Source organism: Trichoplusia ni, assembly GCF_003590095.1.
Source record: "Trichoplusia ni isolate ovarian cell line Hi5 chromosome 6 unlocalized genomic scaffold, tn1 tig00003330_group5, whole genome shotgun sequence".
Lineage (NCBI taxonomy): Eukaryota > Metazoa > Arthropoda > Insecta > Lepidoptera > Noctuidae > Trichoplusia > Trichoplusia ni.
Genome location: NW_020799634.1, coordinates 2,131 through 29,451, shown reverse-complemented (window position 1 = coordinate 29,451; position 27,321 = coordinate 2,131). Strand labels below are relative to the sequence as shown.

Sequence of the window (27,321 nt, the reverse complement as noted above, 5' to 3'; positions counted from 1 at the left end):
ATATAGTCGACACCTCTTTGCCTTTAGTACTTCAACAAAAAATATCGGAGCAATTCCCAAACTCGGAGTTTTTATTGGTGATAAAAACATTCGCAAGACTTACAATAAACATTCCTCAAAAGGTTTTGAATGTTCGCTGTGAATTGAGCGGTCGAAATGTCTTGAAGTTTTGCCGCCAAAAACGTAGCATACAGGATGCCAAATAAAAAGGGACGACGAGACACTACAAGCCATAATTTTTGCCTTAAAACAAGGGGCCAGTGTTGGCAGCAGTTTTCGCCATCCGCACAAGGGATGGGGGACGTAAGCGATTTGTAAGAACCGATGAAAGCTCTTCAGATATTGGACGACAGGGTTGTCAGCGCGTCTAATGGATAACGGTGTTTTATTTTTAGTTTCAATATGAACGTAATCAGCGTGAACGCTTCCTCTCACAGTTATGAGGGCTCTAAAAAGTATACGATACAAAAAGCTACTTAAGAGGAAATAGGTGCGGATGACAGTAGCTGTTAACAGATCGTATTTTACGATACAACTACCAGGTGGTGTTAACATTTATAATGGCACTGTTGGACAATCGTTCATTAACGAAGTATAAACGGATGAACATAAAAACTAGGATAACGACAGAACTGGAGAAAGAAATACAAAATAAAAGTCGGAATAAAATGAAGTGAAAAAGCATTCTCAGCTCAAACACGAAGAAAAGACACTTAAAATATAAGATTATTGAGCAGAAGCGAAGTTGGGACGGTAAAGGGGAGTATGTTCCTTATTCTAAACGAAATACTGCACTACAGGAGAACATATTTTAACAAAAATATGGAACAAAAGATGGACGTTTGCTTTCGTACAGCGGATAAGCGAAAGAACATCAGTATTCTTGACCAGCAGACGGTAGGATGCGAGGAGCATGTCTTATAACATCCATTATGTCCTCAAAGCTCTTTAAATTCAATCCATGCCTTCGTAATTTCATTTTAATTACTAAAATGAAACTCTTTGTATCACGTTTTCTATTAACGATAGATATTTTTAGCTTTATTCCTAGCTTAAATTAAGTGCTTGGGATTAGATGAGGTATTTTTTTCGCTGCTGTCGTGCGTGTGATCTCTGGTTTGTTTTGGATCAAAGCGGATAATTGATTCTCTCTGTGTTGATTGACACTTGATCCAACTCGATGGGGCGTGGAGTTTGTTTTGTGACAAGCTCACAAACTAAACATGAGATTATTTTAGAAATTGCAAGATGAGTGCCGAAAATAATGGAGAAGTTAATCTTTGTTTGTTTGGAGTTTTCGTTATACATGGCTTATGCTGCATGCTTCAGTTTATATTTCAGTTTTAGGAGCTTTACATTTTGTAGTCTGCATCACTTTATCTTTCTTGATATTAAGAGAGATTATGATGCATAATCTTAACACGACATAAATAATATATTGCTACGTATAAATTCTTGAATTCTCATTGTGTTACTTTATTAGAGATCATATATTATGAACTAACACTAGCTATCAGATACACACTTCTTGTGTTCATAATACTCAATCAAAGTTAAGACAAGTATTCATGTTTACCGAACATTTGTACGTACATCAGAATGACGAATGACTGAACAAATGCTTGGGAATTTAATTCACGAAACTAAGTTAGTATTTCAGCTGTCATGTGTTACAGGGGTCGATAGAATTGGGTCAAGGTTGACAACGCTTAAACTAATCAATCTTTCGTTACCGTGAATATTAATTTGAACATTTGCAAGCGTTTGCGGTTCAACCTAATACACGGATGAATTCGGTTCAAGTGTTAGTTCAACTACGGTTTTGTTAATTAGAATAACATCGCCGTTTCTGTACTTTTATGGAACATTAGTTTTTGTGGATTTATTGGTTACTAGCTTTTCGCCCGCGGCGTCGCCCGCGCCGATGTCGGTTACATCGCGTTTCCAAGAGAACTCTTCAAAAGTTCGGGATAAAAACTATCCTGTTTTCTCAAGGTCAACTCTATCTATGTACCAAATTTCATTAAAATCAGTTCAGTGGTTTAGACGTGAAAGCGTAACAGATAGACAGACAGAGTTACTTTCGCATTTATAATATTAATATTGTAGGGATTGCGATGTCTTGCCTTCCGTAGGACCGCAGAATATAAGGATAGAAAAATATGTAATCGAAAATCCATGGCATAAATGAAACATTTTGCCTCATCTTTTGGCAATATGCCTCGAAGATCATCAAGCTACCTTCAGCTACTAATAAAATATATTACCAGGAAGGAAATTCCTTCAGCATGATTGATTTACGCGTCTTATGGTGTTAGACATGTTGAATCAATCCTTCTTAGCTCTTTCCTCAAAGGTTTTCCTTACTCTCACAATATTATATGTTGATGTATGTCTGTCTATATGGGGAACCTTGACCTGAGAACTCAATTTAGTGTCACTCAGGAAATAGAGGTTTCTAAGTCGACCAGAAATGTTTTAGGTCAGATTTTGTGCTATGTTGAAGATGTACTGGGATTTGTTTCGGTCCTTCATTTTCCTTTTGACTGTCATTGAATGATTATAGTAGTTTTAGACCCTTCTGATTTATGTCAATCATCGATTGTAAAAAGATTTCCGTTTTGAGTAATATCATCAATATTTAAGTTATTTGAGCCATCAGGTCATTCCTCAACAGAATAATTTCTAATTGTAAAATGTAACGACCATTCAAAATTCTTTCTTGTTAAATAATTTGGAATAAAAAACCCAGTGGGAAGAATAGGGCAACCCTCAATACAAGAGGACGGGGGAGTCGCTGCGGTTGCAAAATTCACTCTCTAAAGGTCACTCACCTTCTCATTAGGCGGTTAGAGTGACGTCATAGGTCACGTTACGATATTCATTGTCGATTTTATTTGGAATTTAATTTTTGAAGATTTTGTGTCGTGTTTAGTAATAATTTCTTTCATGTCATATCGTAACTAAGTCTAGGTATGTAACATCTCAAGTTTTTGCTTTTTTATGGGGTCAAGATTTTGTGAAAGGGTTTTTTATTTTATTTCTTTATTCATGAAATTTGTTTGACATCAAGTTTAGCTTACCTATATTAAAATCACTGATTTCCTTAACCAAATTCGACTTACATTGTTAGACAAAATATCGACCAGATAGATTTTAATATATATAAGAAACCCGTGAGAATATAACTCTCCACTTTAGTACCGACCATGATACAAGTGGCACATTTTTGCACATGGGGGTCCTTCTGACCCCTTCACATTATCCCATACGTATTTAGGAACATCGTGAGAAATCCCCTTAGTAAACAGGAACTTACACGTCGGTGCGAGTTTGGAAAAAAAAACGTGATTTTTGTTTGTTTAAGCATGTGGGTAGGTAGATATTGAAATAACGCTGTTAAGTTGATTGTTTGATGCCTTTAAATATATTTATTATTTTTATTCCAAAGATACAATTATCCTTACAGGCTATTATACTCAATACAGTATTGTAGTTACCCATTAACATAATATGTTCAATAAATGATGATAAATAACTAAATTAATATATATTATGGAATTAAAATAATTTATTCAATACAGAAACATATCTACATACGCAAAGGCAAGATAAATAATATAAACATTACTCTAAGTGAATACCTACAGTAAATGTTCTTTTGAGGAAAATATCTTTTTGAGACATAATCCCAAAAATCTTAACACCGAAAATCGAATAGAACTGTTTTAAACATTGAGACAGGCTGTCAACATAATGCCAACGTGTGACAACATAGTATCAACAACGTCCGAAACTACTTCGTTTGTAGAAATTAAATCCAAACTACAAATACAAAGTCAAAAACAGCAATAACCAATAAATCCCAAAAATGAAATCTGTCATCAAAACCAACCTATACACACGTTATTAATTACTTAGCTTCTGTAAAAACTATTAACAGGCTTGTTCGGAATGGTAGGAAATAGTAGGGAATAGTAGAAAATAGTTCCCTTGGCGGTTCGCCAGACGTTCAGTGATAGATCGTGGGTTGCATCTGACGGGGAAACAAAAATAATACGAACTGTACAACTTGTTTTGTAATAGTTGATTTGTGTAGGTTTTAGAAGTTTCAGCTGATGTTGTGTCATGTGATGGTTTTTAGGGGACTGGACGTTTATGTTGATTAGGATATTTCGTGATTACTTTAAATATTTGTTTGACGTTTTTTATGGGTTTAGCTCCTTTTTGTCTTTATGATTGGGAATCGATCTGTTAGTAATTAATGAGTAGGTATTTCGTCGTAATTTTTACGTTTTCGTTTTTTTAAATTAAGGATTGAATATGCAAGAATTTCTCTAAGTCGAAAAGACTCAAAATACTTGCAAATCTGCGTTTTATTCGCATTACACAGCTAATTATTTAATATACTCGTATTATTGACTATAAAAGGAGTTAACAAATCAATTAACAATTCCATCACACCAAACTCCTCAATTTTTCAACATCTACCCTCAAAATGACCGGAGTCTTAAGCTCCAAGTTTATAATTTACAACTTAAGTTATGACAAGTACCTACAGGACTAAATATCTGTACTCAGCTTTATTTTAGTACAAGTACTCTTGAGGGGGAAATGTTTGAGTGAAGTTCCGAGACAAGGCTGTTCCTGTTTCCGTAATTATTAGTTTTTGTTGCAAACGATCGGTAGAAAACAATGGGATACCAAAATGACTGTCTTTGAAATGAAACTACTTTTACGGATTTTTTCGCGGTTTAATTTTAGATATTAGTTCCCGACGTTAAAAATAAAAATAAAACCGCGAAAAAATCCGTAAAAGTAGTTTCATTTCAATGTCTAACATTCGCGTAAACCTAAGAAACCACTATGGCTGTCTTCTTTAATCTTAAAAAAAAGCTATAATTTGGTATTGAAATCGCAAGGAAAAATAAATTTGGTATAGACAAACTCTGCCCCTAAGACCGCCCACTGACCCTATCTACTCTAGTCTATTAAATACATAGTTTCAAAATTATGGAACAATAGAAAAGGAAACTCTACGCAGCTTGTTTCCTAAGATATTTCTTCCAGCAGACCCGCGATAGGAAAATTTGTTGATATTGTCAACTGACTATCTCCTGAATATGACCAACAAGTTACATCTAGGTAATTAATTAAGTGTCATATCACTCTTTTTTGGAGGAGGGCTTAGCCCAGCAGTGGAACACAGTGGGCTGGATGAAAATAAAATGTTATTTCTGTAATCCATCTATAAGGTCTGAAAACTTGCTCAGTAGACATACAAGCATTCGTATATTCCTACCATTCAAAATAACTACAACTGTCGTACTTAAGACTAGACTACAGTCCTATCTAGACAGATATACACTCCCTAGTAACTTCCAACCACAAGCCGCAAGTCCTTAGGGAAAAAAGTTTCTTAACGTACGTACTGCAGTTCCCAACGAAACGAACCGCAAAAACGAACCTTACTCCCTTCTAATAAGAGCGCAATCAATGACAAACTACAACAAAGTAAAGTGTGGTAATTACGTAGGGTCAAAGAAAGGAGGCGCTTAACGTAAATAAGTTTTACCCATATTTCCTTAGGAGGCGATTTGGTGGAATTAACCTATTAAGACCTTTGTTCTGAGTTGTCTCTCATTGTTATCTACCAAGTTATTTCCAAGATGATTTGTCTGGAAATAGTTCGTATATACTTATAATACATCGTCCATTTATCTTCAGCTTATAGTAATCGCCTCTTTAGAAAAAATTATATTTTCTGTAATCTTTCTGCTAGGAACAGTACCGAAAAAACGAGGAAATTATCTTTTAAAATATGAGGGAAATTGTTGAAAAATATCTAAAATAATAAACAACTTTACGACTATAGATAGTCGTTAAAACATCAAGAACATAATCTCAGTTGAAAATTTAATTCGAAATTAAAGTTAAACCCCGTTTATGATCTTACTTACGAACTTACGGGGGATAAATAAATAAAAAATTAGGCACATTAAACCGACTGGAGGGTCGTACATTTATCGGACGAAAATGGAGGGTACCTCTTAAATTTTTAATAATTTGATGTCCACACGAAACGTGCCGATTTTCATCCTCAGAGGCTGCAATATACTGTGATTAAATACAATTTGGGTTGCTCCCGAGTGCCCTCTAGCACTTCCGGGAAGCCTAGCGACTTCCGCCGCCCGACTTCCGGTAGGATACCGCGCTTTTTTTTACTTTTTTTTTTCAAGTGCTTCTCCTGACCGAGTGCCTTTTTGTCGTGGAATAGAGTTTTTCGCCGAAAAATGATGTAAAATGCTGGTGCATTATTTGTGGCTTCTTATTTTCTCTTTTCAAAAGTTTTAATAAAAGGATTCTTGAAGGTTTATTGCTGACTTTTATTAAGGACGTTCATCACAAGTTAGGAACTCCTACAATTGTCTGACTCGAACAATTTTGATCATCACAACTCGCGTTTGAAACAACACTATTTTGATAACATCCCGAAGAAAAATAGACGTGAATTGACGTGATACATCCCACCAACTGTCACGCAGCTTGTTACCCAAAAACTTGATAGATTAACAAACGAAAAATAATGTAAAAAAACATCTTACACCCCAACTATTTTGTTCGGGTGTTCCTTGTCAGTCAATATGCAAACAACAGCACGATTACAACATTAACTTCACAACTCTGACAACACACACAACACCCTTAACACAACACCATAAAGTTCCAAATCGATATTCAAAACTTCAAAGGAACAGCAAACAATAACTTTGGAAAACACAATTGAATTTGACAGTCGCGGACAAACAATTCTGAGCTGTATATCAAGCGAGTAGCTGTCAATTTGGGTTGTAAAACATCGATGGTGGCCACATGGTCGTCTAGTTAACAAAATATATGAAGAGGATTGGTTTATAGGGCCTGCTGATGGACATTAAGAGGTTTCGGTTCAAAACGGGATGCTGCCCAAGTGTTACAAATTGGGGAAACGAGACAATACTATGGAGATGTACTGCTCTAATAAATTGATCGTCACTTGTTCTCTGTTTAGTTTTAAATTGTTTTTAAAAGGACTAATTTTAGATGTCGCTGTTGCTATGTCGCTGTAGAAGAGAGGTTTTAATTTGATAAACTATTTTGTTATGTTAGTGGAGTGTTATGTTATTATGGCTGGAGGATAAGTTTGAAAATTATTGTTCATTTGTTTATTACCAATATTTAGTCTAGCTCAAAATGATGTTATATGTTTGACGTGTCTATGTGTCTGTGGCATCGTAACTTCCAAACCAATTGAGTCATTTTTAAAGATCGAGTTTTTTAGGAATTTGGCATTTCATCTTGTCAGTTCATAAAAGTACTAAAAATATTTCAAATATTAAAATTTGACTTACTTCTTCAAAAGCCTATTCAACAGGACCACTAAAATATTTTCGATACCAATATCGCCGAATTCCAACCAATCCTATCTGTCGTTTAAACATGCCACAACTAGAAATAAACAATAAAACCACAGTTACTATTAAATCAACTATTAACAAGCTATAAAACAAAACGAGATACTATTTAACACCTAAACATTTTGCAACAAACAATAATAGGTGTTAAATCAATTCAAAGTATTGTACCACTTAATTGTTAGTACCAATTCCATTGAAATTCAATTTATACCAGTGTCAAACATGACATAGTGCTAATTAAAATGCTGGAAAGTCAGAAACAACAAACTCCCATCATCATGTCAGCCTTTTTTCAACTATGTTGGGACCAATTTTTCAGTCTAAACGGATGAAATTAAGTACCACCGTTATCCAGCTGACTACCTGTAACAAGTGTCAAAGATGAGTAGTCTGAATCTAGAAAGTGTGACAATCAGTCTAACTAAGGGGTATCGTGTGGCCTAAGAAACTGGGTTGAGGACTGAGTACTTATGCATGATAATGCATTTCGTCTAATTATTTATCAGCTGTTGTTGCTGGCTGTAATAGTAATACTGGTTATAACATTAAGGGCCGATTTTTCAATCGCCAGATAACTTTTATTCGATGAATACCTATATTTGACGTTTTGACAGCTTTTGCATAGAAAATATGTCAAACGGCCATATTTATTCCTCAGATAAAAGTTATCTGACGATTGAAAAATCGGGCCTTAGTTAAGTGTAAAGTGCTATATTCAGTTGTTAAATTATCATGAATCAATATCAATTTGACTTCGTGGATGAAATTGTTGGTATCTGGCTGATGCTCTTTTTAATCCTTATACTTGATTAAATTATATCAATACACTTTACTATAGAAATCTACAACTTTTTGTTAGCCAACAATCTCCCACTTCACGGCAAGATATCTTCGTAGAATACCAAATGCAGTGGCGAAAATTCATATGCACTAAAAAAGAAATCTTTCCGTGTAGGCCGTATATTGGAGGCCCATAAATAAATAAATAAAAATAATATTAGCCTGTCTTTGTATCAGATTTAAGTTAAAGTTTATTTTACAGCTCAAGTCAGCTTAGGATAATATAATAAACTGTAATTCCAAAACACCGTCCCCAAAGCAATATGGCGACTATAAAATGTCAAAACTAATAAAACCAGAACAAAACTATATTTGAATTCCGTTTAGGGATTAAATCGTTTTACAGTTATTGTAACACTAAAACCTAATCCAGATTATATTCAAATTTAAGTTTTATAGTAAACTATATGTTGCTCACGGCTCCGCTTGCCCTATATCGGTTTAAGTTTAATAAAAATCAATAGAAAAATACAATTAATAATAATATAAAATGATCCTGCTCATCACAGAAACATTTATCCTGGATGGGAATCGAACCCTCGACCTTCGATTTAGCAGTCAAAGCCACTAACCACTACACCAACAGGCCAGACAAATAGAAATAATAAAAATAAAATAAAGTTAAAATTATCAAAAATAACACAAAACACATGAAGATAACATTAACAACCCCAAAACAGTTCATGATACTCTATCAAAACTTTAACAGAACTTTCTCATACGTATATAAACATCTAATTATAATGCAATCGACGAAACAAGAGCCTTACTAAGCAGTTTCAAGAACTAGGTTCTCTAGACACAATACTTATGTAAATGAAGCCACGCTTACAAACTGTAAGGGTCGGCACACACTGACTACAAGGCAGGCAATGAGTTGGTTTTGTATGAGGTTTTATTTGAAATTGACTGCACGGATAGCAGAGTGGTCGAGGACTCAAGGTCACCATGCGTTGCGGTTCACGAATGCTTTTCCTGAGACTGGATTGATTGATTGACTTGAATGTTTGAGAAACTCTGGCGACAATAAGATAAAATGGCCTAATGTGGGAGTTATTAAGAAACTTTTAATTTGACTAGTGGCCTATACGATGTCGCAGCCTTTATCGATATAAAAAAAGCGATTGAAATCGGAACTGTTGTTTCTGTGATAAGCGCGCTCAAGTATATTCACTACTGTTAAAATTAATTCTATGCAAAATTTTAGATTAAAACAGCAGATAATAGTTTGGAGTATCATTGAAAGTGTGGCTATGTGCCACTGATTGAGTTGGAGTCGGTAATTTAAATTGTAAGCCTCATCATAGCTCTCCTGGCGATGAATTAGTACCTACACATTTTTTTGGTAGGGATATTGAACACTGACCAAACAAAAAAACCATTTGTAAATTTTCTTTCTAGTGTCATCATTTTTAATTTTAATACAAAATCTTGCATCTGTTCTTGCGTTTGAAATTACGAATTCATATAATGTGTGCCAACCCTAACAATACACGCTAAGCCATCGACGCGAAAGATTAGGGCTGCAACTTAAGGATTTAAGTTCAAGATGAGGTGTATTAAAGTGACAGGGTTGCCAAATCATTGTCGTTTAACTCGGGACATATAATTCTAAGTTGCAAGGAAGGATTGAACTTAGGAGCGACTTTGTAGCTGTGATTTACATTTAAATAGTGTTCCTTGTTTTACGATGCGGTCTGTTTTTATTTAAGTTGTGTTTATAGTATATATTTCGTAGTTATGTCATACTAAGACCACATTCTACCTGCCTGAATACTAAACTAAGCCGTTTTACTACGTCAAAGTAAATGTTATTTTCGCTATTTTTTGTTTAGTTTATATTATAGACAATAATGTTAAATCGTCAGCTACATCCTTGATGTTATTCAATATAACGCAAGGGATAATACAGTCTATAAGTAAGTAAATATATTTCATACATTTTACATACACAATTTGGACCCAACCCGCGAAATCTCACCTGAAAATCTGAATAAACAAAAACGAAATTTCAATTTGCGACCCAACCCTTCACTGCCGAGTTCCGTACGGATCTGAGCGCAAATCCCACTTTGATCGACTTCTCAAGTCCTTGAAATACCCCTCAGTTTTCGCAGGGTTAGATATTCTGGACCTTTCGAGTTTGATTACTAGGTACGGTTAGCAAATAAGAGAAATGATGTAAATGTATTTGAGTATTGAGATTTGATGGTGGTTAAGACAATTGATTCTCAAAGTGGGAGTGATTTTCAGTGACATGAAGTCTGTTTAGCCTGTTCTAACTACAAGTTGCGAAGCCTATTTCAGCCGATAAAATTTGATAATAAATGCGGACAACATCACATACATTGTTCTGAACCCAAAGTAAGTTGCTGAAGCACTTGTGTTATGGAATTCAGATACAACGAAGGTACCACAAACACCCAAACCCGAGACAATGTAGAAATGTGATTTTTACATTGACCCGACCGGGGATCGATCCCGGGACCTCAGAGCTAGCGACACCTTGAAACCGGTGCGTATGCCACTCGACCACGGAGGTCGTCAAAAATAATGTCTGTAAAACGCAAGCTTTACCAATATGTCATATGCAAAGAGGCAATATTTCTCCTTGGTTAGTCACGTGACTTACATCTGTCACTTACATTTGAGTTTCAATGCTAGTTGTCGTAATTACACTTGCCTACCCTTAACTAACTAAATTCAAAGAATTACTATAATGGTATTAAGTTATAAATTGTTACTTGTATAAATAGATTGTGTTGCTGACTCTATATTATCAAAAGGAGCCAATAGTTTTTTGTTTTAGTAGTTTTTATGAAACTTTTGTTTTTGTACAACGATAGTTTATATTGACAATAGTACCACGTGCAACCTCCTTTAACAGATTTGGTATTGGAAAGTATTGTTCACGTTCTTAATCACGTTAAAGCAACGTGGTATATAATAATGGAACAAAATACAATACATCGCAAAAAAGTGATGATACTAACAATAGTACTAATTAAAAGCTACTTTAAGTCAAGCAAATAAGGTTGCAATTTGTAATTCAGTGCGATTGGTATTAATTTTATTGATCAGTTTTGACAGTGGCTTAATGAGTAACATTTATGTCTAGATATGTATGTATATGTATGCATGTGTGTGTATTACTAACCATATTCTGACTAAGACCACGTTCTGACTAATAAGCATAGACAATTGTGTCAATAGAGTAACTGTCATCGCCATTCAACATTGCAATGAGTCAATAAGTAAAAAACAAAAAAACCTGGGTTTTTTTTTTAATTATTGCCTACAAACAGGACAATCTTCTGTTTGTACAGACACATGAATACAAAAAAAAATGTTTCACTTTGAAGACAATGCTTACTAGCATGAGCTGGCAAATTAGTACCACGTGACTATATTATTACAAAATGTGACATAACCTAATTAAAAGAATATGGAATGCTAATAAAGCTTAAACAACAAATATTCCAGTCTAGATTTGATTAAGTCCAATAAACGCTACTTTCAGTCAGACTAGTTGTGGTAAAATATCAGTATTTTCCACGAAGCGAGTTCTGCCTGACCACGGCTATCCAATTACGAGGATGGCGATATTTTAAGGTAACACAGCAAAACTAACTGTGGTTTATTTTGATAAATTGTTTTATTATTTAAATACACTAGATTCTGCATTGTCATGTTTGTACTATAAAAAAACAACACTTAACGTAAAAATGTATTTAAAACAAACAAGCAGCCATCTTGGATTTAATTGAATAGCACATAATAATGCCTTAAAATCACCGGACAGTTCTTATTTCAAATTGGAACATTCTCATTCTATTTTCAAATCACTCGTATATCCGACGTTTAATCTTCACGTTCCATTTTTCCTATTCGAATTTCTAACCCGGAACCGCCGCGCGATCTACGGCAACACCAATTATAGAAGACGGGGTCCATTCGACCAGTCCTCACTCTTACTCATTACATTTCCATTAACAAAAGCGGGGTTGCTTAACCGTTCCGTTCCGAGCTACATTTAAAAAGATCGCCAACCTTTAACCCGTAAACGCTTTGTGGGCGTGCCTGCAGTGCCATTGTAACACTTCTGAGCTATTTCAAGTGTCAAATTAATGATCCGAAACTGTGAGGCGCTAGTGCCGGCTTAACTTTTTTATGGCGTAAGTTATGAGCGATTAGTGTTGTAATAAAGAGACTTGTTAACCCATTTAGACCTACCGTACCATATACGGTACACTTGTTATATTTTTTTTTTGCAGGTACTCGCATAATATTTTTAATATTATTTGGTATTTATGTCGAAAAGAAGAATAGTGCTCATCGGAAAAAATACGCCAGTGCAATTGAATGCTGATAATAGTGCAGATTTATTGAACAAGTTTCGTAAATTTATTTTTTCTGCGGAGACATGGCTTCCAACAGGTAAATATACTACAATTATATAATTTATACAAATAATTTCCATCTTTTTATAAAACTAAAATACTTCTTGTTTCATTGTGACATTTGAATATCCTAATTATTTATTTATTTTTTAGTTATTTAGACATGAATAATGGTGTACCCTATTTGGTACGGTAGGACTATATGCCATTTCAATTAACTTTTTTTTGCTTTTCAGACCATTATCCCTGAATGACATCTTATCTTTATTGGAAGAGGGGGATGTTGAGACAACCGAAGGTGAAAATGATGTATTCATACTTCCGCCTGATAATGCGAATGCAGAACTGACAGACGAGGACTCTGGAGACGAAGATCAGGTCAATGTCAATAATCTACCTCCCAGCTTGCTCAGAGCGGACGCAGAGCTACGTCAACCCGCTACAGTTAGTTTGGACAACATTGGGGATCCGGACACGAATGATGAGCCCCTTCATAAAGTTTTAAAAAAATATAACTGGAGGAAACGGGATTACGAAGGCTCACTATCATTATGGCGACCTGATTACCACGTCCCTCAGGAAAAATCACCACTAGAATGGTTTTCTTTGTTTTTTTCGGAGGATGTTTTTGATTTATTGACCACTGAGACGAACAGGTACATAGGAAGAAAAAACCTTGCTGCTGATATAAAAATAGAAGAGATGAAGTGTATGATTGGTGTTCTGTTAGTAAGTGGCTATTCCTCGGTAAATAGAAGACGAATGTATTGGGAGAACTCGCCTGACGTGAAGAATGAGCTCATTGCTAGTGCTTTATCGAGAGACCGCTTTTCCTACATATTTTCAAATCTACATTGTATGGACAACCATCAGTTAGATTCTTCTGATAAATTTGCAAAAGTTCGGCCACTTATGAGCAAATTATCTGCCAAGTTTCTAGACCACTGTCCCCACAAAGAAAACCACAGTGTTGACGAAGCTATGGTGCCTTATTTTGGTCGACATGGATGTAAACAATTTATTCGTGGCAAACCCATACGGTATGGGTTCAAACTGTGGGTAGGAGCTACTGCGGGGGGCTATATAGCTTGGTTTGAGCCTTACCAAGGGGCCACTACAATTTTGAACGCCAGATATGCTGAATTAGGCCTTGGGGCTAGTGTAGTTTTGACATATTCAGATAAACTAATGAAACTTGAGCTTGGATCCAGATATCACTTATATATTGATAATTTTTTTACCGGGTTACCGTTGGTTGAAGAGTTAACAAAAAGGAATATGGGTGTAACGGGCACTATAAGAGAAAATCGAACAGGAAAATGTCCTTTGATAGCTAATAAAGAAATGAAGAAGAAGGAAAGAGGAGAGTATGATTATCGTGTTAGTGACTCCATTATAATCTGTAAATGGCATGACAACAGCATTGTTACAGTTTGCTCAAATTCAACGGGGATATTACCGTGTCATAAGGCAGAGAGATACTCACAACAACTAAAAAAGAAAATTAGTGTATCTCAGCCTCACTTGATTCAGAAGTATAACCAAAATATGGGTGGTGTCGACTTATCTGATCAAAATATTTCGTCAGTCAGAACTAGCATCCGGGGAAAAAAGTGGTACATGCCCCTTATTTTGCATTGTCTTGACATGTCAGTGCAAAATGCCTGGCTACTTTATAGATACAATGGTGGCAAACAAGATTTATTGTATTTTAGACGTCGCATAGCTATATCCATAATTGAATCGAATAAGTCTCGAAGCAAGCCTGGACCTAGCCGACAATCATCTCTAACTATGGATTCCCGATTTGATGACAAGGGTCATTATATAATAAAACAGCCCGATAATAAAAGAACGAGATGTGGACATTGCCACCGACAAAGCCCAGCAAGATGCATCAAATGTAATGTTGGATTGCATGTTGAATGCTTTCTTGCTTACCACACAAAATGCTAATTTAGTGTATGTTTTTCTTGTATTTTTAATAAGTTTTCATTTGCTGCGGTTTTTTTTATTCTGATTACATTTTTAAATAACTATGAACAATAAACAACTTTTTCTCATTTTTACGGTATTTTTCTTACTCCAAATCCTACTGTACCATATGTGGTACGGCTATTTCCCAGACCCCTTTTATTTCAGGATTTTAATTTTTTAGGTTTTCCTAATATTTAGACCCCTATCAACCTATATACTAAGAAAAAAACAAACATTTTAGAAAAAAATAGTTTCAGGACTAAATGGGTTAAAGTATACAAAATTGAGAACTTACATAATACTTAATAAAATAAATGCCGTAATCACGCATAATACATACATATTTATATGGAAAATTATTAAATCACTTAATGTAATCATTAGTGAAAGCGGCCTTATAAAGTATTTAATTACATAGTACGTAATAATAAGCAAGTTATCAAGTTTTAAAAACACGAAAACGGATACGCTATTTGTTTTGTCACGAGAGAATATTTTGAATTTTGATATAACATAGTGTAATGTAATATTTTAAAAGCCTATTACGCGAAGCTTCATATAAATCTTCACTGATTGAGTAGAGGTAGGCGTTTTGTTATCAAGTTTATAGATGTAGAGTTTGAGTAGCTTGGTTTTGTTATATTTTATGGTTCTAGGTTCGAATTTAAACGATCCATGGAAAGTTTTTAAAACTTATTTCAGTAGCTTTCTATTCTGGACAATATGGAAAAATAAATGAATTCGAAGAATTTCGGAGCTAGAAATTTAATTTTCTCCAGACCTTTTTGTAAAGGAAGAAGCATACGTCCATGAAGAAAGTATATAGTAAACTTCATTGTAATGCTTATCATTCGTCAATTTTCAAAAAAATAATATATTACATTTTCGCTTCATATTAGTTATGCCTACTTCAATAAAACTTAGCAAAATCCACTAAGGCACGCTAAACGATACCTCACCACAAACGCTCGTAATTTCAAACCCTTTCACTACATTCATAAACTGCGATAATTTGTTAAAATGTAGGTCTACAATCTACATAATACGCAAGGTATTAATATAAACGGCATTGGCCTCAGCAGGTAATCATACATATTATTATATGAAGTATAAATATCACGTAGGTATATGAAGCCGAGCATGTGATCGGCCTTTCATTACGTTGGAGTCAATTCAGTGACGTCATTGGGATACTAAGAAGCCTACTGCAGTTAAGGACTGACGGGTTAAAAGATTGTTTAAGAAGGGATGCTGAATATTTAAGTATGCTTGACGCATCTAATAGTTGTTGGCCTGAAAGTACCTATACTTATTACATTGTTTTATTTATCTCTGATAATACTTTAAAATTCTCAATGGTGTTCTGCAATAATAGATAATGCTATAGCTTTGATGGAAGCAAAATTAAAAAGCATTGAATATTGAAAGTTTTCTTTCCCGCTCGAATACCTATTTGATAAAGAGCCAAGACAGTTTAAAAACCTTAAGTTAGACATTTTTTTTTAATTAAACTTTTATATTTTTCGTAACTTCCATACAGAAATAGACATTGCTTTCAATTAGGATGAATTGTGAAATGACCCATAACCAAGCCTATGGCAAAATGAAACGTTCACTTAATCACTGATAACGAATTAATTGGCGATGTTCAGAAACATTCATTTTAAGTTAATGGTCTTTTGCCAGGTAGTGTGATTTGACAAGAGTCAAGGGCCTACCCACCCCCTAGGTCTAAGTACTTCAAAGGTCAAGAGTCGGAATTATTTACTGGAGATACTCAAAGGCTAAGCTTATACAAAAGTTCTCAACACAGCCATTACCCATAAAACCTATCAAAATACCAGAAGCTTCCTTTTTTAAATTACAATTTGTACAATGTAGGCACAAGATAATAACAAACAAACAAAAGCGACTCACCCGCAAACAAATCATGATGGCTACAGAAACAGTGCTTTAGTGCGCGCGCCGCGATACCGCCTCTATTTATATAGCCACAGTGACCGTCAAACGTTCGTGTAAATACGCAAAGCCTTTACGATAAACATTAATCTATACCGGTTGTCAAATTGAGATAAACAAAGACAGCTGATGTGTGTAGGAAACTGACAAATGTTTAGGTCAATACAAAGCCTTTTTGATATGCTGTTGAAGGAAGGTTTAGTCTGAAAATATTCATGCCTTAAGGAGTCATACGATATCATCGGATGGAAATCCGCGAATCTAAGCGAATCTTAAAATCATATGGTATTGCAATAAAAATGTTTAAAGCTTAGTTACCTTCTTTTTCCAAATAATTAACTAATAAGCTACATTTTCAGATACGTGAAGTTAACCTATGAGGAAAACAACACAGGAAACCTAACATTACCTAACCTCACAATACGACGAAAAAAATTTAAGATACATACCAAAAAATTTGGTCCAAGCAAATCTCCTGTTTTCGTCGAAACATTGCGAGATATACAAACACAACAACACCTGTACTTACGCCTCGCAAAATCCAAGCAACGCGCCACCACTCATAGTTTTAGTCAAACGAACTTTCAAACCATTCAATCAATATCACTGAAGATATTATGTAGCAGTTTCAATCCATATCCATAGATGGCGCTGTAGCAAATTTTCCTATCCAATGAAACGTCGACGGTAAGTTAATCCGAAACCCAACTGAACGATATAAAATTTTTGGTCCTATTCTATTCTAGTTATTGTAAAAAAAACGAGCAACGAAATACAATTAACGGTAGACGTGGTTTCAGTCCATTTTCAAATTAGTTACTGTAAAAAACTCGTTTTCCTTGACTCGGAGTTTCCAATGTTTGTCAACAATCATTTGATAGTTACTAAATGCAAATCAAACTATATTGGTTTTGGTGCAAAAAAATTGTGCTAACTACCTAAATCAGTTATTACTAAAATATGATGCAAGGGAGGTGACAAAGATCGGATCCGTTTAGCGTACCTGGTACCAAACTTAATTTTGTAGACTTGTCACAGTTTACACGAAAACCAGAGTACCGTTTTAATAAATAACATCAATTTCGTTATTGCACGTTTGTTTCCTGCACCCTATTTGTGGGCAGGGAACCTTCAATGTTGCGAATTCGACTCGCACTTGACAAATTCAAATTACAAAACTTTTAAATAAAAATGTCGTACGCACTCAACGTCATCCATATATAGGTATAATCATGGCATAAAATAGAATCAGTTTTCATGTGTACAATAATTTTAACAATTTTCTATAAATCATATTCCACAGGCCTCGTCCTCTTTAGGAAGGTTGAGCATTAATTTTTCAATTGTTCATTGAACTACCCATCCTATTTACACAACCAATCATAACAAAAACCAAAAGAAGTCGAAGCCTAAAGTAAATAATTAAGAAAACAATAAAACAATTCGGAGGCTACCGTGACCAATCGAAGGGAAGTCAATAGCTGTGACCGAGTCAACACCATGGTTGTGAGGTTTTCTTTTTAGAAACTTGGTTATAGCAACATAATTTAAAATGAGTGATTTTTTTGAACTTTTATGGACGTTTTTAAATGTTTGAGTATTTTTAATAGTTAAACAATTTATTAAATATTTAATTATTCATTTAAAAAAAATGTTTGTGTTTACAAACATACAAATGATATGCACAAAGACACCCAGACAAGCATTCGTGGATCACACAAATGCTTGTCCTATGCGGGGATCGAAGCCGAGACACAACGCGCACATTGGATTTAGCCTGGTGCAACAACCACTCGGGTATCCGTGCGGTCTACAATTAAAACGAGTTAACTTGTAACACTTGCTGCATTTGAATTGTAAAGAATAGTGTATCAGTGCAAAATAAGCCGTACTGAAAATGCGAAACAACTTGAATACAAAAAAATAAGTCATGTTACTTACACTTTAAAACAAAGTTTGAATGTAAATACATCATCAACTTAATGGATTTACTATGATTATGGAAGTGTGACGGCGCAATAAAAGACGAGGAGTGGAGTATCTTTCTTAGATAATATTACTTTAAGGCCCGGTGGCCTCTTTCGGTATATTATACGAGTATGTTCACCACCTATGAGTAAACATAAACTTTCGTCTTTGCCGGAAAATCACGTATGCCAGTTTATGTTTTGATTATTCAAGAATAATGAATGAATGCTTATATTATTCATCTCTTCCCCCGATTGTCTATTTAGCGATTGTTATTTAAATCGAATTATTTATTTTTCGCTATGGTAGTTTCCGCGGTTATTCGACATTTACTGGAAGACAATTGCTATCGAATTTATTGATCGTTCCCAACTATTACTTAACCTCGTTTTGATTTTGTTTGTTTAAGTGATTAAAAATAAATCATCTGTGAAAAAAACATTTGTCTAAATATATTATCATGGTTCAAAAGATACAACTGGGCGACACATAAACAGATAGACGGATAGACAGACGGACGGTAAGACGAACAGACAAGATTAATCTCTTCGTAGAGTCTCGACAATTTAGAAAAAACGGTCAGTCTGAACTGTCTATTGCAAAATATTTTTTTATACACAATGCAAAAGATATTACAATAACTTCGAACAACAATAAAAACATCAAACAAAAGCAATATTTAGCTTCAGTTTCCTAACCATATCATAATCGATCTCAGGCCTATCGACCTAGACCCTGGACCATTGGGAATTATGAAAATATTGAGAAACGTCTAGATTATTCTCATGGAAGAACTCTTTTCTTGACAGTGGGTTAGGATAGATATGATACGTATGGTGATAAATGATTTGTTGTTTTTTAGAATACTCGCTATTAACTAAAATTGCACCATGTACTGTTGTCGATTGTGATGTACAATCCAGAATCCAGCTATCTTACTCAGACTACCACGGCAAACTATAGGACTAGACCTCTGCCAATTTGCATCACAACGCCTTTTGCACAATAAAAACAAAATATTTTTTTTCCTTTTCTTGGAGATGAGTGATATTTGGAAGATTAAAATTCATCTTACCAATTCTAAGTTCTTTTTTCTATTCTGCCCTTCAAAAATAATACCAAAAATGGAACACGGAACGCAAATAAAGTGTCCGTTTAAAATTACGTCAACGAACCGTCGAATGCTCCATTTAGCGATTGCAGGCTCATTACATAAATGTGCTAGCGGTAACCCCTCGCTGAATTTCACAAACTTACCATTGAATTGTTACCGACATTGCGCTGTTGATAAATCACTCCAATTTCCAACAATTAGATACGATTCAGAATATTCGTTATCAATGTTGCTTAATTAGTGAACCGTGCTGTTCGAGATTGATGAAAATGCTTGAAAAAATGCGTCCGTTTCAATTTGTCGATCTCTCTGAACAATGTTACAAATTTTAATGACTGCTGTATTACACGATATTTAAGTTCGTTATTAAGAAAAATTGATGACTGCAAAACTACAAAAGCGTATCCACACAAAGTAAAGACTAGCTATCAGTTCACTTAAAAAAAAATACAATTAACACATAGTATTTAAATTATATTCGTTGCATATCTGTTTCAACCATATCGGCTTCTTGCTTCGTATTTGCTTGGCTCTAATTAAAACAATACTGTGGTCAACAGATAATATTTTACATTGACAGGACTAGCCTTTCGCCTCGCATTATAACCGCTCTACATGTCGACATAGGACTTGTACAAATTAATACTCAAACCCGCTTTAATTTTAAGTTAAACTAGTATAATTTAAAGTTGTCAGGCTGTAAATGCACTTTAGAATTAAATCCATTTTAACAGCTAGGGCTGGTCAAAATCTCTGTCATCTAGAAGTAACTTTTGGTTGTATTTTTTTAATTATGCTCAATTTTAATCCGTGTTTGTAGCGGTTTTTTATCTTTTGCGACAAATATTTTTTTGCTTTCTTTTTCCATTCGCCGATTCATTTATAACAAACCGCGTTTTGTTAAAAAGAACGTAAAATTATTTAAATTGTCCGATAAAGTAAAAATACATTGATTTTATTTTATTTTCCTGTTAAATATAAAACTATATAAGCTACGCCAATGTTATTATCCCTATATAAACAACTCTTACATTGCAATATTTTTGGTCAACAAATTCATCGGAGTTCGTAAACCGGTAATTTTGATATACGCACCGAGACTATTTCGCCATCGCCATGCCCGGATTGCCCAACCACAGATAATAACTACCTGTACTGACCACACTAGTTTAGCGAAAGGTACACCAAGGAAATTCAAAATTCCATGTCAAACAATTAATACAGTTCGTAGCCAGTCATATTTTTACCCGTAGTTTCAATAGTGCAGTCATATGGTAAGTATCCAGGTAAATAAAAACATAGTTGAAAATTAACAACAGAAAAGACATCAACGAGATAAAAATGAAACACTTAAATGTGTTCTCCGTACACCTTATTAAACAAGTAAATGAATGACTATGTGAAATTAAGATAAAATAAAAATATTGATTTTATTTTATTCATGGGTTTTTTTCTGTCATTAAGGTCCATAAAGGCCTAAAGGTTAACGGCACTGCCTACCTCTTACCATTCAATACCTAAATACTGTTACGCAATATGCGATACAATTATACAACATTGTAGTTCGGTCTCAAAGCTACTGAAATCTAAACAGCTGATAAATCATGCGTTTTCACGTAACATACCTTTGGCAGCATCCGGCAGTCTTTGTCCCAGACGTTAGCAATTTATCAGTTTCGTTATCTTTCATGTACCTTTTTTCTTAATTTCTCCATTCAACTGAATTTAGGTGTAGTGATAAGAGGGGATAGAGGTTTTTTAAGTTTACTGCCGTAACATGAGATTTAAGATTTAAAGTTAGAACAATAAATTGTGCAAAATCACAATCAAATCACTTTCAATATTTTTTGTAAATCATAATATCATTCAAATAGCCATGAACTCTACTCCTGAGAATGATAAATCCGTTAATTTTATTACTGAATTTTGCTCCTTATTAACATATTCTATATATGCTAATATTTTTAAAATACAAATATCTGTCACTCATAACTATAACGTACTATTTTAATCACACGCCACCTCGTAATATATTTTAGTTATCGCTGTGCGTCCATGACTGGAACCAAACGCTACAAACAAAGCGAACGGCCGCTAAGCAATCGGTCCGCCGACGAACGACCGAGGAGATAAAAACCGTTCGGTAGCCTATCGACCTGGTTCAGTCAACCGCCCAGCCACCGCCGCGATCCGTGATGTGAACAATGCACATGACCAAAGTCCCTCGTCTACTCCTAGTGCTTCTGTGTAGTGAACTGTGTGCGGCCATTAAGGTCCCAGTACCTGGAACGATAGTGTAAAAAGTGAAGTGAAAAATGAACAGAATGTGGAATCACCCGTGGAATATTCAATCCTCAAAATGTGCAAACCAGATCACATAACCAGCAACCTATCCCGATCGAATATTTTGAATATACGGCTCAGAAACCTAAATTTGCGACCGAAATAGCGGCGTTTCATGGCGTGAAAAATCCTGAACAAAATTATAAAGCGTATCCTGTGCAGCCTTACACAGGTAAACAGAAACCTGTGGTTGGGTGTTCACCACCTGTTAGATGAAGAAAGGCCGATCTATCATCCACTTCAAACTTACATACATCAAAATAAAGTGTTAAATAGATATGTTCATCCGACGTCTTCGGGGCTATGAAATCTTCCACCCATATAAAGCTGAGGAGCCTGCATTGCAACAATTTACAGAGATCCTGTACTATCAAAAATCAGAATGATATACAGGATAGTAAAAATAGACTACAAGCCTATGAACAGGCAGCCGGCGAGCCTCATATTTCAGCTGACGAATATTTAGAAAGTCCTGAAAAACAGACAGAAAATTATTTCCACAAAAAATGAACCAGCCCCTTATGAAATTCACAGACCTGAAAGAGTACCAGCTTATTACAGAGCACCGACCAGAGACCTTCACAGAGATCATGCACTAAACCAAAAATTCAGACACCCATGGAACCAACAAAATGTGAAATAAGACCTGTACATTACCTTCCTTTACATAAACACATAGGAAAGTTACGAAACAAACACGCGATGAATATGACGATGAACATAATGAGTATCCTCAAGTTTCCTGTTTCTGAAAATATTGAGAGCTTCCTGAAGGTTATGATATATATGAAAAGGTAAACAAAATACACACAATTAGAAATAATCTCGATGAATCGGTAAACAACATTGTTCAAAAACATCATCCAGCTAACTATAAGACATTAGAACTTCAAAACAATAGTGATCATAAAAACGAACAAATTGATGAAGAATTTATACCTGTTAAAAATTACGCACAAGTAAGAAAAACTGAGACATATAAGCATTTGCCAAAAACTGCTGCCTTTGATGACGCAGAAACATATGAGGAAATTTTAAATGCACCAAGGCTACGCGAAGCTGTTAAGAGTACAAAGGCTCAAACCGTATACAGCGAAGAAGGTTATGAAGACTCTGCCTACGATCATGCTGGGGAACAAAAACATGCTTCGGATCAAGAAGGTCACGGTGGTTTTCTAAAAGAACACGAAAATAGTGGTGGATTGTACAAAATACCCAGTGTAGCTGGTAAGTACCAAGACGGTGCAGGATCTGAGTACAGAGACAATACGAACATGGTAAGGCATGGAACAGTAATGATAAAGATGAAGAGGAAGAAACAGAAGCTGAAGATTACTCAGAAATTGAACATGATGAATCTGTTGAAACCGATGCTTATAATGGCGATGATGCAGAGATTGGTAATCGAAATAAACGCGAAGGAGAGGCAGAAACCGAAATTGAAACAAACAATGAAGACACAATGATGATGTAGTGAACTTAATCCTACAGCTCACGATAACGAATCAAATGATCCAGACACGGAACACGAAGTTGGTAAACGAGAAGTTAACTTTAAGGTACAGAAATAGATTTGAATTCAACATTTATCATAAAATCACCTACAACTAAACATCATGAAAGAAAAATGCACCCGCTTCGAAAAAAAGAGAGTTTGAAGAATAAGTATCCATACTATTTTAAAAACTTAAAGGTGTTCATAAAATTCACTTTAAGGTACGCTGAAAATTTAAAACTCATACCCAAAAAATCGAGGGGTGGGACGGAATTTTTACGATTCAAGATCGAAACTACAATGTTCTGAGGTAGATGAAGACGTAGACCCTTTACCTGAAAAACTTAAAATGGAGAAAACCCCACTAATGAGGATGAAGATGACGACGAGGAATCAAAAGCTAAAAGCTTCGATACCGTCAAACAAGTTCCACGCCTTGAAGGCCTCGGTGATAAATCGATTGTTTCAAAGCAAAATATTTTTGGGGAAAATCCTTTGGATAGTCCATTTTTCAAAGAAGACATTATATCGAACCTGAACCAATTTTCGCTCCAAAATTGTCAACATTCCAACTGAAAAATACTAAAGGTGATACAGCTGAAGAATCTAAAGTAAATAAGGTTATTAGTGCTGCAGATATTTTTAGGGAAGATGCCAAGACAAATATTTTTGATTTACTGATAAACTGAGGATTGATCAGAATAATTTACATGAAAACCTAATAATCAAGCTTAAAATTACCACACTGCTCTGAATATAATTCCATTTAATAATGTTCAATCCAACAAACAGACATAGTGATGTTTATACTGATGTCCTTAAAAATATACAAAATTCCCAAGATAAGTCTGAAGATATAGCTACAGTTCTATTAATTCTGAAGTAGTGAAATCGAATGTAACTTACGATTCCTTTCAAAAAAGGGAAGATATTACTAAGAAGCCTCCACAGTTAAGAAAAAAAGAGCAGCGCCATTTGTGTACGAGCCGTATAAAATAATAAGGGCGGTCAAGTTCCAAGATTCCAAGAAAACAACTACAACCAGCAATATCAGCCCATTGATTAAACAACTTCAGTCAAGTGGAGTAGCTGATCGAGTTTCAAGATCTAACAAAGACGATAAACTACCAAAAAAGTCTTTGAATAGTCGCACATATGTAGATATAGGCAGAAAAGCCAGAGCCAAACCTCAAGTTTACAATGGTTCTGACCATACTTTTGTAGATGTGAGTATAGATCAACGTAGAGGTGAACCAAGGTATGAACTGAGACCTTCAAATCATAAAGCGGAGTACACACCAGTTGAAAACAAAAGAGCAATGTCCGTTGTAGCTTATAATGCACAGAAAACTACTGAAAAAAACATTATAACTACTAAGCCAACACCTATACGAGGTAGACAACGCTTTCGATCAACAACAACCACTGTACGTCCTGTATATGACGTAGCCCAATTTATCCCTAAGCCTTTACAAGTACAGAATGTAGCCGCATCAAATTCAGTTAAGAAAACAGTTACAACTGCTCCAGCTTCAGTTCAAGAGAAAGAAAGAAAACAAGACGAAGATTCCGAAGAAGTAGAGGATAGTGAAGAGTATGATGATGATGACGACGAAGAGGAAGAAGATGATGAAGAAGAAGTCCCTACTACTACCACAACGACAACTTTAAAACCATCATTTAGAAAGAGAATCAAATTTACTACAACTACTGAAAAAGTACCAGAGCACAACACAGAATCTGAAGCTCAACTACTTAAACTTGTAACTAGATTCCGCAACTACAAACCAACTGATGAATCCGAACCTAAAGATAAAGTAAAGCCAGCTCCTGAAGTGAAGAAAAATGTTGAAGAGTCTGACATAGCCCTGCCCAAGTACAGGGAAAAGAAAAAGAAGTCGCATACCAGCACAATAGTTACAGACTCCAATAAATATGGAAATGAGGATGAAGACGAAGATATGGAAAAAACTGTTGACGATTTAATAGGTGTGAAACACGATATGAAGGATTACATGCCTATGTATGAAAAAGAAGAGAGTAAGAAAAATAAGCATCATCAATCTCGAAATGAAGAAAATAATGACAGTAGAGAAGAAGAGGAGGAAGATAGTGAAAATGAGGATGAAAATGACGATGATGATGATGATCATCCTGAAAATAGTGAGGAAGAAGAAAGTGGTGAAGATGATGAGGAAGAGGATGGTGAAGATGACAACGATGATAAAAAAGATGATGACAACACAGAACCAGAAATTCAAGCTACAACACCTGAACCAACAAAACGCACCCTTATTAGGACAACAGACGCTCCTCCAACAACAAAGGCAACATTCGTCCACACGACTATTCCTTCCATGCCCTCACGAATTATCAAACCGGAAGGCAGACCTGTTATAACAAGAAAGAAGATTGAAATACACAAAGAATTGCCTGTAAACAAATCGTCGCCTCATATAACACAATTCAAACAGGACATTAAACAAGTTGAAATTATTAAAGAAATTCCTACAACATCAAGAAAGAAACCTCAAAAAAATGCTGAAGTTCTAAATTTGTATAAGGATGACAATTTAGCACAGGAAATTAATAAGTTAGGTGATGTTGAAATATTCCGCGAAAACTTGAACTTAAACGAAGGCCCCAAACATGGTGGAAATTATCGAAAAGCCACTAAAGAAGAATTAAGATTACTCAAACCAAGGGAAAATACCGCAAAACGTGCTAAAGATGCTGAAACTTCACAAAGTGAGACCAATAAGAATGTCGAGCTGGAAGAATTTGTGCCGAAAAGATTGCATGGAGGTAATTTAAAAGCATTAAGCGACACAAAGCGCAGTAGAAGTAGTGACAGAAACTCAAAACTTATTGAGCTAAATGACCCACCAGTAAGAATGCATGGAGGTAATCTTAAATATGACAAAGACAGACGAGGTGGAAGAAGAAGCGAAAAACTAATAGAACTCGACGACGAAGAAGATGATCATTCATCACAAGATGACAAAGAATATAAACCACTGAATACAAGACACGAAAGAATGCATGGGGGGAATTATAGAAGTGCTAAAATAGTAGCACCGCAAGAAGATGACGACATTCAAGTTAAAAGTTCAAAGAAAGAGTCACCAAGGAACGCAGCTTTACTATTGGCCCAGTTCGCTCAGGCTGCCCCGATATTGACAAGTACACCGGCCTACATATTAGATCCTAGTAAACGAATGTACTATTATGTTGATGCCTGAGAGTTAAAAATAAAATGAAAAGGCTCGTTAGTCATTCTGTCCAATCGAAAAAAGTATATTAAGTATTTAGATACATTTGGAACTGCATAATTGCACGACCATTGTTTAACGACTTCGGTGCAAAGTTGCCAACCAGATTTTGATTTAAATAAATATATTAGCTTAATGGTCCATTATTGGTACAAGTCGATAAAGTAATAAAACAAACGTATGACGCAATTTTTATGTAAGTCAAATTACTTATTGAGTGCACTAAACAACGTTTCTGTATTAAGTCCTATTCTCGTTGTAGCTTAAATTGCCAATTAACCGTTGTTAGATTGCTGCAAAAACAAAGTTTGTATTTCTGTGTTTACAGCTCGAGCTAATTCCTTATCGACATTAATTTAAAAGTTTAAGTTAGTGACTGCTCTTATTAAAAATATGTCCATTATCTTCGATAACAGAATACGTTACACAATATTTTGAATAGGCAATATGCGTACTATTTGAGGACAATGAATTGAACGTTATAAGAATTAATCTA

The 27,321-nt window shown here is 35.0% G+C and overlaps 1 pseudogene; it reads left to right on the top strand.

Moving 5' to 3' along the window:
• Positions 1 to 21,919: 21,919 nt before the first annotated feature.
• On the top strand, positions 21,920 to 27,079 carry LOC113506248 (annotated as a pseudogene).
• The last annotated feature ends 242 nt before the right edge of the window (positions 27,080 to 27,321 follow it).